We start from the raw sequence: 17,233 nt of genomic DNA, 5'->3' as shown, positions 1-17,233 counted from the left end.
CACTTCCCACGATCTGCTGGCAATGCTCCTACTAATGCCATTAACCTTCCTGGCAATCAGGGCACACTGTTGACTCATATCCAGCTTCTTGTCCACTGTAACCCACAGGTCCTTTTCTGCCAAACTGCTGCCTAGCCAGTTGGTCCTCATTCTGTAGCAGTGCACTGTTTGGAGATTTGGACAAGTTTCAGACAGAGAAAAGTACCTGAACTTCTCAAACCTATTCTTTATAACCTGGGATTACTACAAGCCCTTCCTTGATTCTTTCTCTGTGATCCTCGCTCACACTCCTAGGCCACCAGACTTCAATTCCTTGACCACATTTTCCCCGTTGCATGCTTACAGAGCCAGACAACTGCAGGCTGCCAGACCTGAGTTTATGCAGTATTGTTGTAACCATGGCAGTCCCACGATATTAGAGACCTGGGTGTGTCAGTCTGATGAACCCCAAATCTGGGAGCATTAAAATACATCTACATTAGGGCTTCCTTTCAGAGACGACCAAAAGCATATTGTATTGCATGCCACAGCACTTTATGATCAAATGCATTAGTTCCCAGGGCCTCACTTTTCTTTTTTCCCCCCCTTTAAAATTTTCCCCACCAGTGCTAGCTCTAGTGTAGAAAAGGCTCTGGTAGTATTTTAACCTCATCAGCTCACCATGGTGGGAAATTTTAAGACACTTTTTTCAAATGTGTACAAGGCCATACATATGCTACCACTGTTAGACTGGCTGGATTTCACAACAGGATTCTCCAAAGGGCATGGGAGCAGACAATACCCACAGGAATCAGAGGCAAGGAAGAGTCATTGGGGATTTTGCTGATTGCAGAGACAGGGAAAGAGAGGGAGGAAGTTTCTGTTAGGAACTAATAGAAGACAGTCCCTTATCTGAACCTTAGTAAAGGTTTAGTTCCAAGAAAGAGAAACGTATCTGGTCAGTTCTTGTTCTTTAAGAAAAGTTTTTTTTACTAGCTTTAACATCCTGGCTGGAACAAAGATTACATAAACAATTGCTTCTCTAAGATGGACTGTGTAAAAACAAAAAGAGCAGAATTTGATGCCATTTTAAATGAAAGGTTTAGAGCAAAAACCCTAACTGGCTTCAAGACTGAACTTGAGAAGTTTATGGAGGGGATGGTGCGATAAGACTGCCTACAATGGCATGTAGGCAATCTGCAACTGCCAGCAGCAAATATCTCCAATGGCTGGTGACAGGACACTAGATGGGGCTGGCTCGGAGTTACTACAGAGAATTCTTTCCCAAATATCTGCCTGGCAGGCCTTGCCTGCATGGTCAGGATCTAGCTGACCACCATATTCAGGGTTGGGAAGGAATTTTCCCCTCAGTCAGATTGGCAGAGACCCTGTGGGTTTTTTGACTTCCTATGCAGCATGGGGCATGGGGCACTTGCAGTGGTGAATTCTCTGTAACTTGAAGTCTTTAAAACTATGGATTTGAGGACTTCAGTAACTCAGCCTTAGGAGTCTATTGCAGGAGTGGTTCTGTGGCCTGCAATGTGCATAAGGTCACATTAGATGATCATGATGGTCCTGTCTGTCCTTAAAGTCTATAAAAGAGCTCCACCAGCTTCTGTTGATCAAAGCTTCTTCTGTTTGGGCTGTGTTTTTGCTATCAGAGGTGAGCAATGGAGAAACATTGCTTTGTGGAGAAAGTAAGCCTCAGAATAGGATTTAAAATTTTAGAAGCTGTATTTATGTAGTAAAGTGTTTACTAAATGAAGTACTGAATCTGAGAAATTACATCCCTTTAAATAGGAAAGGATCACAATGGATTTCTGGGACAACATAGTGTAAGTGTCATGAATGTTAGTGAGAGCCACAGACACATAAGCACTAGGTTACTTGGCTTGCTGTTGTGCCATACATGTACCTTTGCTCCTAAAAAGTAAGGGGTTAAGTCTCCTCGGACCTTTTTTTGTAGTTCTGTTGATTTACACTGGTGCATGAAAGGAGAATCAGGCCCTTTGTGTCTACAGGAGGCTGCAATTTAGGCTAAGTGCTCATTTTATAAAAAAGGGGACTATCCAAAAGCATTAAAAATGTGGGCCAAATGCTACAGTCCTTAGTCTAATTAATCAATGAGAATTTTTCTTGAATAAGTGTAAAGGCCAATGCCTGTTCTCCTTAAGTCAATGGAGAAACTCCTACTGACTTCAACGGGTGCAGGATAAGGTCTCAAGAACAGTAAATGCTGCAGGATCTGACCCAAGTAATTGGGGGAACATGCGCAAGTGTCAGGTGAGTTCTAGAAACAGCAGCTCATCATCCTTTTACAGAGAACAGAGGTGTTTATGAACCGAACCTAAAAATTAAAGTTAGAGCCTTTTCAGCAGAAAATGAATGGGCAAAAATCAAGAGTTCGTGTTAGTGGCAGGATTGCCCTGTCTAGGTTTTCCCAGGATTGTCCTTTTTGAGGAAGCTGTCCTATGAAATGTGTAAGGGCGTCAGCATTCACTACCAGTTGAATGGGCTCAGGATCATTGTGGCTGTCCCTTTTTTGTACCTCAGAGATAGCGATCCTAGCAAATGGCCATAAATCCCGTGGAAGTCTAGACTAAATTCTGCATGAGACTAAACTTTTTGGGGCTGTTTGTACAGCACCTAACACAATGGCACCCTGATCTAATTGGCCTATAGGTGCTACTGCAATATAAATGTTAAACAACAATTTAACTGGTGAGATAAGTTACACATCAAGTTAAATTGGTTCTTGGCTCACCAGAAAGCTGGTGAGGATAACAATGAGAGATTGGGCCTACAGTGGGCATGCAAGAAGGGGGCGCTCGCAAACTTAGTGGGTCGAAGTGGGTGAACAGGAACTACAGCTAACAGGAAGGTGTAAAATAAAGTACACCTTATTTTGATCCTTCCTAGTAATTGCTTTTCCTGCTACCCCCTTTTTCACTTGCTTAACATCTAACTTACACTCATTTTGCACACCTATTAGGCTCAGGTCCTCAGCCCTGGCTCCAGTTGCTGGGCAGCATGCCAGGGGAAGGACATTATATTAAACTTCAGGGGCCTGATCCTGCTCCCCCAAAAGTCAATGGGAGATTTGCCACTTTAGTGAAAGCAGATTGAGCCCTAACTTTTCTACAGAGTATGGATTGCAGTGCACAAATGCTAACAAGGACTGGCTAACTTTAAAAATATAATCTTAAACATTTTGAAAATGCCATGGCGATACCATCCGTTAAGTTGCTTTTGATTCACACAGTAAAATGACAGTAGAGATTTATGCTGAACTGATGAGTCACCGACATAAATCCAACATACTGAAATATCCTCTCTGGTGTGCAGAAAGTACAGCAATAATCTAAGCAGCAGAAAAGTGTTATTTTCTTCTTCCATTACAGGATTATCTCAATCAGCTATATGGACAATTGAATTTAGAGAGATACAACCTTATTATTGATTTACAAGTAGTCACAACCCACCACCCCATACTCATCGAGGGGCAGGATTGTGACGCCCCTTCTCACACTGGAGATCTTGAGTAGTCCCATTGAATTATTCACATGAGTAACTGCTCACCAACATGATGAGGCATTTCATATTGTAGCTGTGAAGGAGGTTAATTTTCACCCCGCTTCCTTTTAGTCTGAACCATCATTTGATTGTTCAGTCATTTCTATATTAGATATCTAGAAGTCTTTCCCTAGCCAAATAATTCGCAAATCAAATCTAAAATATGCTCAGTGGGCCTTCTCCAATATCATTTGTCTTGTCATTAATTTTAATGCTGTATCTGCAGTTTCATAATACACTAAATATTATCAGCTTATTTTCTTGTTCTGGGGAATATTAGCCTTTCACCGTGTTTGTCTTGAATAATTATCCTCCACTATATTTTGCATTTCATCTTCAATTAGTATTCTTTTCCTAATCTTAATATTAAAAAAGGTAAGCAAGTCAAAACCCCCAAGATAACATGGGTTTTAAAATTGCTATAGAAAGCTCACATGAAGTTTATTTCTATTTTTAGTGTGACATAGATTTTAGAATCAAAACTGATCAACTTGTAATGGGGTTTAGAGTTTTACATAACTTTCTATTAATGCATCAATGCAATGAATACTAATGTGAAAAGTAAAAATCACAGACAGAAAATACTGGACAGGAAGCATTATCTGGTTTCTGTTTCTGGTTTCTGTTTCATAAGCAAACAAGTTGGTAAAACTTTTTTTTTTTTTATTATTATTATTGAAACACTGTTTATATGTACCAGATGCACATATATTTATGAACTCTAACAACCATAGCACAGATTTAGGTTTTCTAAAAGAAATGCAGCTTATTCTAAATCAAACTCATGTGAATAACCTTTCACATATCAAAGGTTATTTTACTGTCATAAATTATTCAGTTTGTTTTTCCTTTTGTCAGCCTCCTTAGAACAAATGCACAAAGTATGGCGGCATATAGGGGCATCATAGGATTCAGGTTTCCTTCATCTATGATGTTTCTTTGATTAATTACCCCATTGACGTAATTACCACAACCTCCAAACTGAGGATTTTGTTGCTAGCAACAACCATGAACAAAATATTCTCCTAGCTGCCCCAGTTATAAACTAATTTACAGATGAAATATCCTTATTGCATATGTACTGCAGATACAATAATGTACTGTATATCATAGTTTAATCAAAACATTTATTCCACAAAACCTACAAACAATAACTCATGTCAACCAAATGCCCTCTGAACCACAACGTTATATAATTGGAGGAAAAGGTGATGGCGGTGGGTGAGAGGAGAGAGTAAGAGAAAGAAAAGAGTTTGTCACAGTTACGGGCAACTGAATCTGCATTTCTGCTATATGGTCCCCATGGGCACCTGCTCTCAGGCTTCTGGTGCCCCAACTGCATCACCTCTCTGGTGGAGACACAGGTTTCCCCACTCTTTATTTAGGATTTTCCAGGCTGCACTCTGAATTCCCCAGCAAGTCAGACTTCCTAAGCAGGCCTGCTTTGCTTTCTTCTTCCGAGGCTATCAGCCCTTCTTCTTAAGGGGAAAGCATTTAGGAGAAAACATTTAAAACAATTTTTAAAAACACTTCACGCATGTTAATAAGCTTACCAAAAGATCACCCGAATGCCAACAAGGGCTCTGGTAAGAGTCAGTCCATCAATCCCCACACAGGGATAGTTCTGTGGTTACAAGTTTATAATACCTTTTTCTCAGAACAAGAACTCTCCTTTGTACAGTTTGGGCCTTTTATATTGTCCTCATGTAACAGGTGATCAGCACACAAAGGTCACCTCCTCAGGACAAAGCTTCAAAAGGTTGAGTTCTTACATAACCAGATGGGGTACATTTGCATACATCGTTCCCTAGAGATTTCCTGGAAACACACAACTTTAAAATGTCCACTCTTGTCTGGCACATTGTTTCAAATAGTCCTTTGGAGCTCATAATACCTCAGTGTTTACATTAGCCATGTCTCCCCCTTATAGATGCTACATACAGTCCCAAAAATACATAAACATCTGCATTTTTGATACAATGAACTCCAAAGATTCTTAATTCAATAAAGTGTGCCCAGGATATTACAGAAAATTGCCATATCTGTCCCATTTATCACCATTTCTTGTCTCCCAGGACATCTTACCTGGGTCTTAGAACATAAGAATGGCTATACTGGGTCAGGCTAATGGTCCATCTACCTGTCTTCTGACAGTGGCCAATGCCAGATGCTTCAGAGGGAATGAACAGAACAGGTAATCATCAAGTGATCCATCCCTTGTCACCCATTCCCAGCTTCTGGCAAACAGAGACTAGGGACACTTCAGAGCATTGTTTTGCATCCTAGCTCATCCTGGCTAATAGCCATTGATGGACCTATCCTCCACACATTTATCTAGTTCTTTTCTGAACTCTGTTATAGTCTTCGCTTTCACAACATCTGGCCCTGGCAGAGAAATCCATAGGTTAACTGTGTATGTGTGAAGAAATACTTCCTTTTGTTCATTTTAAACCTGCTGCCTATTAATTTCATTTGGTGATCCCTAGTTCTTGTGTTATGGGAAGGAATAAACATTTCCTTCCTTACTTTCTCCACACCCCAGTCATGATTTTATAGACCTCTATCATATCCCCCCTTTCCCCCCCAGTTGTCTTTTTTCCAAGCTGAAAAGAGATTCTTCTTAACCTCTCCTGGTATGGAAAATGTTCCATATCCTAGTAATTTTGGTTGCCCTTTTCTGTACCTTTTCCAATTCCAAAAATATATTTTTGACATAGGGCGACCAGATCTGCTTGCTGTATTCAAGATGTGGGCATACCATGGATTTATATAGAGGCGATATGATCTTTTCTGTCTTATTATCTATCCTTTTCCTAATCATTGTTAGTTTTTGTGATTGACATTGCACATTGAGTGGATGTTTCCAGTGAACTATCCACAACAACTCCAAGATCTTTCTTGAGTGGTAACAACTAATTTATACCTCCCATTTTACATGCATAGTTGGGATTATGTTTTCCAATGTGCATTACTTTGCATCTATCAACACTGAATTTCATCTGCTATTCTGCTGCCCAGTCACCCAGTTTTGTGAGACCTCTAATTCGTTGCAGTCTTCTTGGACTTAACTATCTGAGTAGTTTTGGATCATCTACAAGTTTTGCCACCTCACTGTTTATCCTTTTTTCTAGATCATATATGAATATGTTGAACAGCATTTGTCCCAGTAGAGACCCCTGTGGGACATCACTATTTACCTCTCTCCATTAGGAGAGCTGACCATTTATTGCTACCCTTTGCTTCCTCTTTTAACCAGTTACTGATCCAGGAGAGGACCGTCTCTCTTATCCCATGATATCTTACTTTGCTTAAAAGCCTTTGGTGAGGGACCTTGTCAAAGCTTTCTGAAAAATTTATGTCCACTGGATCACCCTTATCCACATGCTTGTTGACCCCCTCAAAGAATTCTAGTAGATTGTAGGAGGAAGTCATGCCTCACCAAAAGCCATGTTGACTCTTCCCCAACAAATCATATTCATCTATGTGTCTGATAATTCTGTTCTTTACTATAGTTTCAACCAATTCATCTGGTACTGAAGTTAGGCTTATCAGCCTGTAATTTCTGGGATCGGCTCTGGAGCCATTTTTAAAAACTGGCATCAGATTAGCGATCCTCCAGTCATCTGGTACAGAAGCTGAATTAAATGATAGATTATATACCACAGTTAGTAATTCTGCAATGTCACATTTGAGCACTTTCAGAACTCTTGGGTGGATACCATTTGGTCCTTGTGACTTATTACTGTTTAATTTATCAGTTTGTTCTAAAACCTCCTCTAATGACACCTCACTCTGGGACAGTTCCTCAGATGTGTCACCTAAAAAGACGGGCTCAGGTTTGGGAATCTTCCTCACATTCTCATCAGTGAAGACCAATGCAAAGAATTCATTTAGTTTCTCCGCAGTGGCCTTATCTTCCCTGAGTGCCCCTTTTGCATCTTGAAACAACCAGTGGGGCCACTGGTTGTTTAAGCAGGCTTCTTGCTTCTGATGTACTTAAATTTTTTGCCACCCCCCCCCCCTTTTTTTTGGGGGAGTCTTTGGCTAGATGTTCTTCAAGTTCTTTTTTGACCTTCCTAAATATATATTTTACACTTCCACTTGCCAGAGTTTATGTTCCTTTTCAGTTTTCCTCAATAGGAAATAACTTCCACTTTTTAAAAGATGCCTTTTTGCCTCTAACTACTTCTTTTACCTTACTGTTTAGCCACGACAGCACTTTTTTGGTCCTCTTACTATGTTTTTTAATTTCATTTGTACATTTAAATTGAGCCTCTATTATGCAGTCTTTAAAATGTTTCCATGCAGTTTGCAGGGATTTAATTTTTGGCACTATACCTTTTAATTTAATTTAATTTAGCTAACGTCCTCATTTTTGTGTAGTTCCCCTTTCTGAAATTAAAATGTTACTATGGTGGGCTGCTTTGGTGTCCCCCCTCATCAGGGATGTTAAATTTTATAATGTTGTGGACTATTACCAAGAGGTTCAGCTATATGCACCTCTTGGACTAGATCCTGTGCTCCATTTAGGACTAAACCTCTTGTGGGTTCCGGGACCACCTGATCCAAGAAGCAGTCATTTACGGTGTCAAGAAACTTTATCTCTGCAACCCATCCTGAGGTGACATGTTCCCAGTCAATAAGGGGATAGTTGAAATCCCCCATTATTATGTTTATAGCCTCGCTAATCTCCCTGAGCATTTCAGTCACTATTGCCATCCCTGGTCAGGTGGTCAGTAGTATATCCCTACTGCTAATTATTCAAGCATGGAATTACTATCCATACAGACTCAATGGTACAGTTAAGTTCATTTAAGCTTTTTGCTTCATTTGACTTTGCTTTCTTTCACATATGGTGCCACCCCTCCCACCCAGTACAACCTGTTCTGTCCTTCCGATATATTTTATAGACTGCAGACTTCTCAGGCCCAGTGTTGTCTTTGTGCTCAGCTCTGTGTGTGGCACAATGTAGGCACTTATGTGCCATTTACAAAAGTGTCCAAGTGGCTAAGGAATGCAAGTTCATTCTTTTTCAGTAACCTAGGTGCCTCAGAAACTTAGGCATTTTAGAAAATCCCACCGTTAATAAATAATGGTGGTATAAGCAGGGCCACGTGGAAACTAGATGTTTTGGTGCAGGGTTTAGGCTCATTCTCTTTCAGAAAATTTTAAACAAAAAACTGGAAAAATTGCATTTTGAGAGGCAGCTCTTGTTTTTAAACAAACTGTATAAAATAAAAAAAATCTGGTTCTTTAGATATCTTACCAAAAATACAAGTAATAAACCCTGGGCAGAATGAGTAGCACTGCTAATGGGATTGTGTGCCAGGGCACAGGCCACTAGTCCTACTGTTCCATGTGGCATCCCTGAATCGGACCGTCATTTAATATAAAATTAAAAAGAAATTGGAAGTGTCTTGTTTTTGCTTTCTCCTCTCTTTTCTATAGATACTATTTGAAACAAACATTTGGGGCCAGCCTGTGACTGCCTTTTTGTGGCAGAGAGGGAAGGAGTGCAAGGAGCCATCCTCATGCATGTCCACCGACACCACCTATTAGAGCTAGTCAGAACTGCAGGCCTAGTCTGTGCTTTCCCCACCACCCCCAGGCCACAGAAGAGGCTGGGTACAATAGGGAAGAACAGAAATTGGGACGGTTTACCTTTAAGAGGAAACAAATAAGGGAGGAGGGCAGGACATGAAAGGTTACAGAATAGCAAATGGGTACAGAGAAGGTGAATTGCAAATTCCTGTTCACCCTCTAATACATGAGCAAGGGAGCATTCAACAAAAGAGAAAGATGGCAAATGTACAGCTTCTGAAAGGAAATACAACACACAATTAACCAGTGGAACTCACTGCCAGCAGATACCATTGAGGCCAAAAGCTTAGCAGGATTCTTAAAAGGACTGGGCATTCAGACAGCTAAAAAGAGCCTACAGAATTATAATAGTAAGGAGTTAAAGCCAAGGGTATACACACTCATGCTTTATGGCATACAGCAACCTCTAACTAATGGGGGTTAAAACGACATTCTTTGTGAGCTGGTTATCCCATCACACCATCTGCATTGTTTTTCCACCTTCCTCAGAAATAGCCAGTACAGTCCTCTGTCAGAGACAGGATACTGAACTAGATGGACCATTGGTCTGGTCCAATACAGCAATCCCTTAGTTCCTGAATGTAACAGCACACTCTGCTTCTTGAAGAAAAAAAAAAAAAAAAAAAAAAAAAAAAAGTTTTCTATTTACTCTCTGCTGTCTCTATTTCATCTCGTCTCCTCAGTTTATCTTGTAATTTCCCCCTCCCTTTCTTGGTTCTCTTTCTTCCCATTCATCATCTTGTCTTTCTACTTTTCTCTTCTTATTCTTTCAAAGAGTAGAAGAGGATTTCAGAAACCTTTGAATCCCAATGGACAGAGCTTTTCAAATTGCCTGTTTATAGGTTTAGATTTTAAGGCCACAAGGGACCATTATGATACTCTAGTTTGACCTCCTGCATAAACACAGGCCATAAAATTGTGCCCAGTAATTCCTGCATCAATTCATTTTTACCTTTCAGAATTAGGTCTAATATAGAACTACAGGGTGTATTTTTTTTTGTATCACCAAATCTACACTCTTTAGAAACTCTAAGGTTGTTACACCAGTAGCAACATGCGATCTCCAGCTTATGTCTCCCCAACTAAAATCCCCCATGGTAACATAGCATTTCTTTCTACATATTATAGCTAGATTTTTACAAAGCTATTCATCATGTTCTCTAGTTTGATTTGACAGTTCACAACAGACCCTCACTAGTACCCCTTTTTGTGCTCTATCAGTTAGAACACTGATGCATAGGAATTCTAGCCCCTGCACTTCTGAGAGGTCAGTAACTCAAAGATAGATAATGGCATTGTCCTGTCAAGGAGGAGGGATAGCTGATCTGAGAAAAATGTAAATGCCTCGGATCAGACTGTGCCTTTACAAAGAAATCCCCCAGAGTGACAGCAGCCTGTAGAGGCAGGGCACAGAGTGAACAAGGCCCTCCCAACCCAGAAATCTGGGGAACTGTAGAGAAGGGCATCACCAGATCCCTGGAGGTAGAAGCCATCCTGCATGGAAAGTTGTCCTTCCATACAACTGCACTGCCCCCCTTGATGGCATAGGGCAAATAGCAATTCTGCTGTCATGCTCAGTCTCTTGCAACTGCTTAGTAGCATCTATGGTGGCTCTGCAATTGGGGTAAGATGGGAGGAGGAGAGATCCAGTGGATCTCCCTCCTTTCTGCTCATTCAAACAAAAGGGCAGGCAGAGCCAAGGAATTGTCATGCTGGAAAACTGCAGAGCACTCAAAGTGAAGTAGTATGAAAAACCACATGATATGTAGTTCATTTGTGTCTGCTGCAATCTCTGTTGCTTCATTGACTTGGTTTTTTAACCTGCATTTAATTGAATGTTAAATGTTGGTGCTAATACATTTACAAAAGAAATATCCTTTATAAAGAAGGAAACTGACATTTGGGCATGCTTAAACCTTCAGCAAGCCAAGTTCCATAGTTATTGCAAAGACTTTTTTTTTTTTTAAATCAACTAAAAAGGGAGGTAGCATTTGGCGACAACACATTCAATTTAGTTAACTTTGATAATAAAAACGGAATTCCTTCCTGCCAGCAGATAAACAAATTGGCAAACACGGTCAGAAATTGAATGCCAAAACCTATTAACTGTATGTTCCTTTTTCCAGAAGTATTTGACAAGCCTAAATAAAATAGCCATATAGTTAACAATCTCTTTTTTCTCAGAGATTTGTTCTCAGAGTAATATCTAAGTTGACATCTGTTGGAAGAATATATTTTAAAATGGTTTTTGGAACACTAAACTAAAACTGTAGCCCATTTCACTGTCCCATCTTTATATATAAAGTGCATAGAAAAAATACATACATAAACAAGCACCATATCTTTATTGTAGCATATGTGCTATAAGTTAGAGATACCCAATTCAGGCAGAGATTCAGATCTATCGGTCCTCTGAGTTAATGTTGGTTGGGAATTGTCACTCTGACTTTCTGGTTATTCAGCTGTAGTAACTGAGGCCCCAAAATGATGAGTGATTACTATTTAAGAACTTCCCAGGTATCAACGCCTTTTAGAAGGGATAGAACAGAGGGCTGAGAGAATAAAAACCCAATGTCTAACAGCTAGATTTAGACTTTGACTTTAAGGCTAGAAGGAACCTGACCTCTTGCACATTGCAGGCCACAGAACCTCACCCACCCACTCCTGTAACAGACCCCCAACCTCTGGCTGAGTTACTGAAGTCCTCAAGTCAAGATGAAAACCCCCCAGTGTCTCTCCCAATCTGACTCAGGGAAAAAATTCCTTCTTGACCCCAAATATGGTGATGAGTTATCCCGAGCATGTCAGCAAGACCCATCAGCCAAACAGCTGGGAAAGAATTATCTGTAGTAACTCAGAGCCCTCCGATCTAGCGTCTGATCTCTGGCTGTTGGTGATATTTGAGACTAGCAGTGGCAGATGGGCCACATGCCATTGGAGGCAGTCTCATCATACCATCCCCTCCATAAGTTTATTAATCACAGTCTTGAAGCCAGTTAGGATTTTTGCTCCTACTGCTCCCCTCAGAAATCTATTCCAGAACTTCACTCCTCTGATAGTTGGAAACTCATTTAATTTCAAGCCTGAACTTACTGATGGCCAATTTATATCCATTAGTTCTTGTGTCCACATTGGTGCTTAACTTAACTCCTGTCCCTCCCTGGTACTTATCCTTCTGATGTATTTATAGAGAACAATCATATCTCCCGTCAGCCTTCTTTTGGTTAGGCTAAACAAGTCAAACTCTTTTAGTTTCCTCTCATGAGGTAGGTTTTCCATGCCTCTGATCACCCTCGTAGCCCTTCTCTGCACTTATTGCAGTTTGAATTCATCTTTTTTTAAAAACAGGAGACCAGAACTGTAGATAGTATTCCACACGAGGTCTCACCATGGCTTGTATAATGGCACTTCCCGATCTCTACTGAAAATACCTCGCCTGATGTATCCTAGGATTGCATTAGCCTTTTTCACAGCCACATCACATTGGTAGCTTATAGTCATCCTAGGATCAACCAATACACCCAGGGCTTTCTTCTCCTCTGTCACTTCCAATTGATACATCGCCAGCTTATAGGAAGAATTCTTATTAGTTCTTAAGTGCATGACCTTGTACTTCACCCTATTAAATTTCATCCCATTTTTATTACTCCAGTTTTCCAGTCAAGATTGCTGTAAAGTAGCTTTTGAACAGAACAAGTTACTATTGTTAACTAGGATTATGGAACACTGTACAGGTCTACCCTAGTTAATAGTTTCACATTGCCTGTCAAGTTCTATGTATATAGAGACATAAAATAAGACCAAGTGTGCAAGCTTTTTGAACGGCACTCAGTCTGTCATAAATGTAGTTCATTTTAGGTAGTTAGAAGTGTTAGCCAGATCCTAGGGTTAATATAATCCTTAGGAAATAGGTTAAAAGGGTTGACTAATACAGATCTATTAGGAATGAGACCTTGGTGAATTGGAATGTAAATAATTCAGCAAATTGTTTTGGATCTAGCTTTGATAGTGTTTCCTCTGTTGTGTTAGCAATAACAGAGTTGATAAGCAGTTGGCACAAGTAAACCCCTCTTAGTTAAAACTCTAAACAAAGTCACCTTCCCAAGATAGAAATTGAGTGTAAGTTTTATTTTCTGTTGTGGTTGTGTAATGTGATTCTGAAAACATAAGTGGTTACATGAACCATTTTACATAGCCAAATCATAGTCCAATATCATCTTTACCTTCTTATATCTTATTCTATTAGTTGTTGCTATTAAGGATATATAAACTAACTCTATAAAACTAATCTGAATTATTGTGTCCTTTTTCTTTAGTTAAGCACTCAAAATTAAAAAACCTTAAGAAAAATGATACAGATAATCAGTTCTGTTAACCAGTTGCTTAACTAAGGTTAGTTTTATACAGTCTCTTACACAGCAAGTTATGTGCAGTGTGCACGTATGCAAGTTGGCTGCCACTAAAAGGTAAAAACTTTTGCCTACAGTCACCACAGAACAAGAAGTGACTGCAGTATTACATATGCAGTCATGTAACTTGGCCAATATTTATCTTTTAATAGCAACCACTGTAGATTTGTAATTAGTTTTTGCATCCACATGTAGATTTTGAAAGGGGATGCAAGCTTAAAATTAGGTGGTACAAGCTGAGCAACTGGTTTGACAACTGGGCCTAATGTGACCTATCCAGGGGATGCACTGGCTGTGTTACATGAAAATTATAAGAAGTCAACATCTTAGTGGCTCAAAAAAGGTTTTTCAATATGTAAGAAGGATCCAGCTTTGATTAACAGATTTTAAATATTGGTCAAGTTCATGTAGGAGCTCAGATTTTGTTTTGCTGGATGAAAAAACCCAAAAAGGTGAGAAGTGGTAAATTTTCCCATTCACCTGTGAGCCAAATCTGAGTTCAATGGGAGTGGTGCTTGAGTACAGCAAAATGTAATTAACAGGTTATTCTGCAGAGATACAAGCATCAATGTAAATGGGAAAAAGAAAAATTAGCGCTGTCCCAATATCCCTATAGGTTTCCTCCTCATTTCCTTTTTGGCTTAATGAGTTTAATTTAATAATGTTTTCCAGAATAGATGAAAATGCCAATGCCCAATCAAGAGCAGTTTGCTGTTCATATATTGAGAAAAAAAAAAAAAACCATCCAAACAAAAAAAAAACAAACTGCTCTTTACCAAAAGATTTTACAAAAAATTAATGTGACTCTTGAAAGAAGTAGCTGTCTCTCATGGATTAACTACTGCAATTTTATCAGTCTTTAAAAGAAGGTAAGTTACTATAAATTTTTAAATGAGGATTGTGTATTGGCAGACTCACTGTCTGACAGCAGAGGTGTCACAACCTTTTGAGGGTAAGCTTGGGTGGAGACCAACCTCTCTTTCTGTGCATGCACCTGACTACTTGTGCCTCTAGCTACCCAATTTGTGCCTACTTAATATGTCTAGTTAGTACTCACAACGTGTCTATGGAGTAGATAACTAATTACCCACATTTTACAGCTGGGACAACTGAGCCAGACATGCTAACAGCTAGAACCTTCTCAATATTGGGTGCCGCAAATTTGGATACCCAACTTCAAACGTCTGTAGGTCCAATGTTCATAAGAGCTAAGAACCTGCAAATTCAGGTGAAGTCAGCTGGAGCTGTGGATGCAGGCCCATGTTGGGCACTCAAAATTGAGACACAGAGTACAGAGGCCACCTTTGAAAAACTGCCCATAAGTGACTTGCCCCAGGCCACACAGCAACTACTATCAGAACCTGCATTTGCCTGACACAAACTTGCCTATGAGGCACTGTGGTCCAGGGGAGTAAATCACTTCATCCGTGTCTTTCAGTTTCTTTGTACATACCTCTCCATGTCTTATCAGTAAAACAGAATAAATACTCATCTAACAACTTACCCATGGCTCTCTTTCTTTAAAAAAACCACCCTCATTTGATAACTTAAAGAGAAAGATAATTCACTTCAAAGGAGATAGACCAGCTGTCAGACCACTCATGGTACGAAATGCAATCTAAAGCATAAAATGACTGCCAGTTATAATTGTTTTCCCCAATGAGCATATGATTAACACCACCATATATGTGGTGTTTGCATGTATATATGCAGATATGTATGCCTTGTAGCTTATCTATACATATATATACACATATACATATGCCACTTTTTCCATCTGTAAAGAGATTACAGTAATATATACTTATCTGATTGGTGGAAGGGTGTTGTGTGGTTTAATCAACGTGGATAAATACACAGGGAAAAATTTCAAAAGCAGTTATTGTAGTAGCTGAGTACTATTCACAGATATCATGAATAAACTGGCAGTGCTCATATTATTTACACATGCGCGCACGCACACTACGAGAAATAGTTGCTACTAGTATTTAGGGAGACTTGCGTAGTATTTCACGTTATTAATACTTTTACAGCATTTAATTTACCAGCTCTTGACCTGGCTGATGACATTGCTATCAAATGGCTAGGCACACTGCGCATATGCTGAGAGTATGAAAGATGTGTCTTTGTTGTACACAGCAACTCAAATTAGTACACTTAGGGGAGAAAAGGTCAAACCAAGGTTAATTGCATTTCTTGATATTTTGGAAAAGACATCAGTTCTTCATGTAGTAAAAGCATGAAGGAGCAGCTGGCGGTACTTGCAGAAGAGCACAGAGCAGTGAAGAAACAATCAATATACCAGCACAATGGGAAAAACTACCCTTTAAGCCTAATTAGTAAGGCATTGTGAAAGAGTGGGAATTATATCATTGTAAGCACAACATTAGCTCAGTAATGATAGAAATAACCCAACTGTTTGCTCTGTGTATGTGATTCTGTCTCCCTTTTTTATAAAACATTCTCTTGATAAATTAAAGGAAAGGGAACAACAGAAAATGCCTCATTAATGGCTTTCAAAATACTTTAAAATTCAAAACCTCAACACACAAAAATATATACAATTAAAATGATTAAGCATATTTAAAATACTCTCTCACAGTAAACAATCAATCCTCTGCGCTCTTCTACTTTTGGTTCCATGTTTTCCAAGATTTGCAGAGTAAGCCTGAAATCAGGGTGTGGGATGAGGACTGAGGGGAGAGAGACAGAAAAAAACTAGAGACCTGAAAACAGCTGTGAAAAATTCTATTTGTGGCCAACAGTTTCATGCACTTTTGCTGGTTAACAAAATAAAAAGAATCTAGTAGAGAATTAAGAAAAATCCACAACCAGCTAGAATTCTAAGAGGATACTAGTTTCTGTACAGTGCTATTACCATGGTATCATGTGTGCCAACTATATGCACCTCTGATCTTTCTAGATTTCTTTTTATTTTCCTCAACTCCAGATTTAGGCCCTGTCACAGGGCTTGTATGCCCCATCCCCCTTTTGGGGTGAGGGAAGGGGCATTGTGGCACCACAGTTGGGTCTAATTGTCCACCTTGCACTTCAGGGCTGCGTGGCCTAGTGGCCAGAGTCAGTATAGCTGAGAGCCCTGATAGTGGCAGGGGTACTCACCACTAAGTCAGCACAGATCCATCTGAAACACACCGACTGGTTCCCTGATTCTCCCACGGTAGTCCTCTGGGCTACTTCCTACTCCATTCTCTAGCAGCAAAGTCCGTAGCTCTCCCAGCTCTCTGGGATCATTGGCTGGTGCGGTTTCTAGTAACACCATTATCTGGGGGCTCCTTCAGACAGTGGGGCACCCACCTGGGTTACAGCATCCTCATTCTCCACCTCTGCAGTCTAGGGCTCCAACAGCTCCAGGACAGGCACCTCCTCTCTCCTCAGCAGTCCACCCCAACTGAGCTGGGCTGCTCTCTTTTGTACAGACGCTGCAGGTGGAGCATGCCCAGTAGAGCTGGGGGGGGGGCGTGGCCCCCTCAGACTACAGTGTGGGATTAACCCCTGCCAGTCCAGTGCGGGGTTTGTACACCTCATCACAGGCACCCTGTCCTGCAAACACTTACATACATGCTTAACTTTATGTATGAGTGATCCCATTGACGTGGAAGGGACTATTCATGCATGTGAAGTTAAGCATATCCTTGCAAGATCATGAAACG

The 17,233-nt window shown here is 40.1% G+C and overlaps 1 protein-coding gene across 1 annotated transcript in view; it reads right to left on the bottom strand.

Annotated features, from left to right (window-relative positions):
* Positions 1-16,972, bottom strand: part of SV2C (synaptic vesicle glycoprotein 2C) — a 214,589-nt gene extending 197,617 nt beyond the window's left edge. The window contains exon 1 of the mRNA XM_067568724.1: positions 16,683-16,972. The gene's annotated coding sequence lies outside the window, so the exon portion shown is untranslated. The remainder of the gene's footprint in view (positions 1-16,682) is intronic.
* Positions 16,973-17,233: the final 261 nt, after the last annotated feature.

This window comes from Emydura macquarii, unplaced genomic scaffold, assembly GCF_026122565.2.
Source record: "Emydura macquarii macquarii isolate MOO-44397 ecotype Brisbane River unplaced genomic scaffold, CSIRO-AGI_Emac_v2 contig_2897, whole genome shotgun sequence".
NCBI lineage: Eukaryota > Metazoa > Chordata > Testudines > Chelidae > Emydura > Emydura macquarii.
This window is presented reverse-complemented; position numbering and strand designations above follow the sequence as displayed.